This window comes from Lolium rigidum, chromosome 3, assembly GCF_022539505.1.
Source record: "Lolium rigidum isolate FL_2022 chromosome 3, APGP_CSIRO_Lrig_0.1, whole genome shotgun sequence".
In the NCBI taxonomy this organism is placed as follows: Eukaryota; Viridiplantae; Streptophyta; class Magnoliopsida; order Poales; family Poaceae; genus Lolium; species Lolium rigidum.
In genome coordinates this window covers 364506193-364512329 of record NC_061510.1, presented here as the reverse complement: position 1 = coordinate 364512329, position 6137 = coordinate 364506193, and the positions used below count along the sequence as shown (strand labels likewise).

At 48.5% G+C, this 6137-nt stretch overlaps 1 pseudogene; it reads left to right on the top strand.

Annotated features, from left to right (window-relative positions):
* The first annotated feature begins 1972 nt into the window (after nucleotides 1-1972).
* On the top strand, nucleotides 1973-5918 carry LOC124697346 (annotated as a pseudogene).
* Nucleotides 5919-6137: the final 219 nt, after the last annotated feature.

Here is a 6137-nt window from a genome sequence, read left to right as displayed (position 1 = left end):
AGGTCCCCCATGTCAAGTACTTTCTTCTGATGTCCTCATGCTGATTGGGATGGAAATCTATAATTCTCTTCCTTTTAGATGGATCCCGAGGAAGCTTGCTCAAATCAATCATTTCAGGCATGTTGCCACTTGTAGATTTTGGATAAAATCGCTCCATAGCTTCTCTCCATATGTCAAAATAAATTTGTCATACATGAATTCAGAGTTCATATAGATTTTCTTCTTTCAAATACTCAAACAGCAAATGATATATGTTTCTTCTACTCTAAAATACTCAAACATCAATTGATATATATTGATCATTTCTTCTACTCTCAAATACTCAAACAGCAATACAAATCGATATGAACACTTGAGGTTCAGAGAATCAGAGTTCAGACTTAACACTACGTCCAAATTGATCTGAACATCAACTTCTCTTTTGAGTAATTGATCATATATTAATGTGAAATAAACTAGACTCGATCAAGCTGACATAGAATTAGAAGGAGACAATAAATAAGAAATCAGAAATTTTGAGAAATTAAGAAGACACTTGGGGAAGAACTTGGGGCTTACCAGAGCAGAGGTAGTGATCTTCAAAGTTCGAAGGACAGGCGGTCCGTAGGCCGGCCGGCCGGCGTGCACGGCGAACCGCGAACGACGGCGACGGTGGCTGCCGGAGGGCAGAGGCGGGCGTCAGGTCGGGAGACTGCCAGTCGTTTGGTTTGTCTCGAAACCTCCGTCGCTTTGTTTCTGGCGAAACTTCCGTCGCTTCGTTCCCTTGCTGATCGATGCCAGTACAAGTTCCGCTAGCTGGTAATGTGACCAGGCCAAGATGAGAAGTTAATGGGTACTTTTCCATACACGGGCTTTGCAAATATACTAGCAAAATTAAGTAGTGGTGGCAAATATTTTGGGCTGAGTGGGGGCAACTCCCTATACTATGGGCCAGGTATAAGGAGGCCGAAAAATCGAGTGGGGGCATTCCCCCCCCCCGGGCTTGTGCCTGGATCCGCCCATGGCGGCGGCTGTATTACGTGGCCTGGACCTTGGTGGTGGCGACGAGGGAATCAGGCAAGGACGACCGCGGAGGATTAGGCCCTGCACTTGGGGAATAGGTAGTTGTGCTTGGATGGGTGCAGCGGGAGTTCTCGCGGGACGATCGACGGAGGAAGGGAGCCTAACGAAACCTAAAACTTTTATTTAGGTATAGGAAATGTTTTTTTACTTATGGATGGCAATTGTGGGTAATATGTATTTTTGTGGGAGGGTAAATCTGTCTAAAAAATATTGGACCGCTAGAAACTGATCGTAGTTGAATCAGCCCCGGGACGATTTAGAGCAAGTACAATAAGTCCTAGTCAGCTGGCTATAAGGATTAAAATAATATATTGTTGCTTAGTTGGAGAAGAGAGAGAAGGAGAGAGAGAAGAGGAGTGTGCTCTTATGCAAGAGCTAGCTTTAGCATGTGCTCCTAGACATTTTGTGAGAGTGAAGGATGGACCATGCATTAATATAGTAATACAATTTTATAGCTCACTATTGTATTTGTTGGCTCTAATTTGACTATAGATTGACATGGCACTTGGTTTATAGCCAACATTTGGCTCTAGTATTAAACTTGCTCACACGGCCGAGCCCGAAAGTCCTCGGATGCGCGGCGGCCTCCTAGCCCTAGCCCTAACCCTGTCCGTAGTCGCGGCGGCCGGCGGCTTTCGGCGCTGCTTTCCTCTCTTCCCCGGCAGACATCTAAACCCCCCTCTCCCCTCCATTCCCCATATCCCCCTGCCCTGAGTGTCCTACCCTTCTGGCTTCCGCGGATGCTCTCGCAGCAGGCTGGAGGCGTCACGACCTCGCTCTTTCTTCTCGGGTCTCAGCGGATGCACGCCATGGAGGTGAGTTCCTTGTACTCCTCCGCTATATCCTTCAACATAGGATCCATTATATCGGTCTGTAATTTTATTGAGACTGCAATAACAAATAAACTTTGATGTGTTCAATTTCATGCCTGATGCAGCAAGGCAATCAAGATGACAGGCTTGGCGACCTGCCCGACAGTATTTTGCTCACCATCCTTGACCGGCTAAATGTGCAACAGGTTGCAAGGATCAGTGTCCTTTCTAGGCGTTGGCGGCATCTCCCAGCCATGCTATCTCGACTTAGGATAAGTTGTTTGGATTTACATCCTCGGCTTACTGCCGATATTCCTCAAACTAATGCACTTGTGGCTGAAGCTACAAAGAGCATGCTGGGGCAGGGATTCAAGAAGAAACACCATCCAGTTCCTCTGCATCAACTTCTTCTTGATTCTTGATGACTGTATATCCATTGGACATTCTGTTGGCCACACCATGGCCACCCAGAATGTTGAGATTGCCGAGTTCACAATTTATGCTCAGGTTCGCAACGGCGATGATTGGGTCAAGTGGGTCAACCATGGGAGACGATTCATGTTGTTCTTTGATGCTTGTTCAGGTGCATTTGGTGGTCTCACTTTCCTCCACATACAGAATTTGAGCTTTGGTGAATCTGACATCTCTAATGTCCTCAATACTTGCAAGCGGCTGAAGCATCTACGTATGTTCAATTGTGGCCCTGGAAATTGTACCATACTGCAAGTTGAACACTCGCAGCAGGGCCGGGCCGGCAAAATCAGGGGCCCTGTGCGAAACCCGAAAATGGGCCCCTATCTCATTGAGCAAATATTACTAATTAACAATTACAATATATATGTGTCTTAGATGGACGTTTAAAGTGAAGAACTACTATCGACACTCCAAGATTTTGAACCGTCGTAAGATCATCTGAAAAATAGAGGAAACATATAGTTTAAAACCCGAACAACACATATGGTCCTACCAAAAAGACCTAAATCTAATGATTCTGATGCATTTAAACTATAAAAGGAAAATAATTTCCCATAATCTCATTAGCTGATAGCATGTAAAGCTAACCCAACAAGTATATTATATTTTTTTTTTTTGAACATAAAAGATATATTAACCATTAACCATCGGAGTACAAGATTACAAAGCTCAAAAATGAGCAAGAGCCAGCTGTTCTAAGTTGCACATAACAGATTCTAGATGGCGACATTTTGCACAGAAGATACCGAAGACTACAATTGGAGTCAAACAGCGATCGTTTGTCCGTCGACAGTTCGGGCTCGAACTTGCTGCAATTGCAATCTTCAAGGGCCTCTTTTATGCTCCATACCAGTTGATGCCCCGTGGGTGACTCTCCCAACAGTCTATCTGGCGTATGCACTTGAGGTTTGTGATTGAGCTGTAGATATTGAATAGCCTTCACCGAGCTCAAACTTAAAGGGTCCCCGCTGTTAAATCTGAGGATCAACAACGAAGGTGCTGTCGTCCACCTCCGGTGACACAGCCCGAACAGCAAGGGAACGGCATCTTCAGAATGAGTGCCATCAATCAACGATGAAATTATATAGACCAGCCTATTATAAGAACTATCCCCATGATAGGAATACAATATCATAATATCAAATTTACCTCAATCTCTATAAATCAAGATCAAGGTAATTAATTGTTTGATTTAAATATGAGAAATCAAGATATTGTAGTACAATTTTTTTTATATATTTAAGACTTGAAATAGAAATTTGTTTCAAAAGTAGTTATAGCATGATTCATGCATGCAACTTCTCAGAGTTTTATTCAAAACTCATAAAAATAAATAATCAAGCATTATGTATCATAGGCATAGCATGGAATAGAAAAAGTCGGGGAAAAAAGCATAACGCCTGAAGGAATCGAACCTCCAACCTCCAACTACGTAGAATACTAGCAAGCCTGACAGTGCAACCAACTGAGCTACGATGGTTTCGGTGTTAACTTCTGAAATACGTTCTTATATATATACGCTACATGAAAGGCCAATTTAGAAATTTTGGGCCCCCAAAATTTTTGGGCTCTGTGCGGCCGCACGGGCCGCACTCCCGTCGGCCCGGGCCTGACTCGCAGCTCACTGAGCTTGATATTGTTTGGTGTTATTTTGAAAGTGTTGTGCTCAACTCGCTCCCAAAACTAACTCGAATGGCCTTTGAGGGAAGGATCCCTTTCGAAGATGGGTCATGCTGATAATCCTCCGGAGGATTTTATCTCCCGAGCCTCCGGCTCCAGCACCCAACACGTGTCCCCCAGGACCACCAGCGAACAGAGTAAACGATGGAAAAAAAATACCCACACACGGAAATCCGCAAGCGCTACGCTCTGCCTCCAAGCCATGGCGTGAGCCCACGCTTGTAGCACGATGCAGCGTCAGTCACAAAGTGCTAATCCGGCTTGCAGCTCGCCGCTGGCGCTTTTCTCGCATCAGCACCCCAACCCGCCGTCGCCGTCGCCGGAGAAGACACCCATGGAAGCACCATTGCTTCCCTTGCAGCACCGCCGCCTACGCCATGGCCGGAGAAGACAGCCATCGTAGCACCGTTGCTCCCCTTGCAGCACCGCCGCATGCGCCGTGGCCGGAGAAGACAGCCATCGTAGCAACATTGCTCCCCTTGCAGCACCGCCGGTGACTCCCGCTGGCGGACATGCAGCACGGAGGCGATGTCGACGTCGGCGAGCCTAAAGAATTGCGATGGCACTCGACGACGATGGCTCCGGTGCTCCAGACGAGGCGGCGCTGAGAACGATGGCGTTCGCCGCTTGCAGCTCCGGTAGTAGAACTTTGGAGCAACGGCTGCACACCTCTGTTGCTCCCGCCGCGCACCATTGCAGCTCCAGGCAACATCGATTGAAGCTCCCGCCGCGCACCATTGCAGCTCCAGGCAACTTCGATTGAAGCTCCCGCCGCGCACTATTGCAGCCCCAGGCAACGTCTATTGAAGCTCCCGCCGCGCACCATTGAAGCTCCAAACAACGTCGATTGGAGCTCCCGCCGGCCGCCGCGCACCATTGCAGCTCCATGCAACATCAATTGGAGCTCCCGCCGCGCACCATTGCAGCTCCAAGCAACGTCGATTTGGAGCTCCGGTCGTGCACCTTTGCAGCTGCCGCCACACACCATTGTAGCTCCATGCAAAGTCGATTGAAGCTCCCGCCGCCCACCTTTGCAGCTCCACGCAGCGTTGAAGCTCCCCCTTCCTTGCTTTGCAGCACCGCCCCCGACAATGGTAGCACCAGCGCTTTCCCTTTATAGCACTCTGCACGCTCGATTGGCCGCCCCTGGGGTCTCCTCCTCGGACCCAGCGAATGGAGACGGACCTCCAGGGCAAAGGAAAGTTGGTCGGCGACTGCGAGTGCTCAGCGTCATGGGGTATCGGTAGGGGGCGCGGTGGCCGGAGATCTAGGAGGAGGAAGAAGGTTGGTGGCGGTTGGCGCGGCGGCTGGAGATCTAGGAGGAGGAAGAAGATTGGTGGCGGCCGGAGTGGAGGGCGGCGGGGATAGGTGGCTGCCGGAGCCGGGAGGCTCGCCGCGCAGGATGGAAGGGAGCGGCCGCAGCTGTCGATTCCTTTCAGTAGTCTGGCGAAGACGAGAGTATAGGAGCAGGGAGGAGGACAAGTCGTCGGTGCGGTCATGGGCCCGCATGGGACGCGTGTCGATCGGAAGGTCTACGCGATGGATTGATCGGACGACGCCCGATCCGGAGGTTGCGTTGCTCGCAGCCTCCGGAGGAAACGAAGCCTTTTCCTTCGAAGATCCGATAAATTGTGGTTACGTCCCACTGCTTGAGGCTGTAGGCCTCACTAACGTTGGTCTTAGTTGGCACAAGATGGTTGAGTCAAGTAAGTTTCTCGGGGATATCTCTGTGCGAGAACTGAAGTTGCAATTTGATTGGGAAAAGGCAAGTTATTCCTTCTTGTCAGATTTGGGTTCAACTAGAATAGGATCGTTTTGCTTGCTGTAGATTTTTACTACTTTCTGATAATCCCATCATGTGTTTATTTATGGCAGATTTGGGTTTGTTGAGATACATATCTTTGTATATCCGGATGTGTATCTTCTGTAGTTATGTATAGCGATACATATCTTTGTATTTATTATTGGGCCCGCCTCCTTCCTTGTATAGTCGAGGACGTGGCCTATATATGTAACGCCATATGCACCCAATCAATATGTTGTGAGTTGCATCCCTTTCTACATGGTATCAGACACCTATCGTTCCTAACCTAGCCGCCGCGCCCCTCT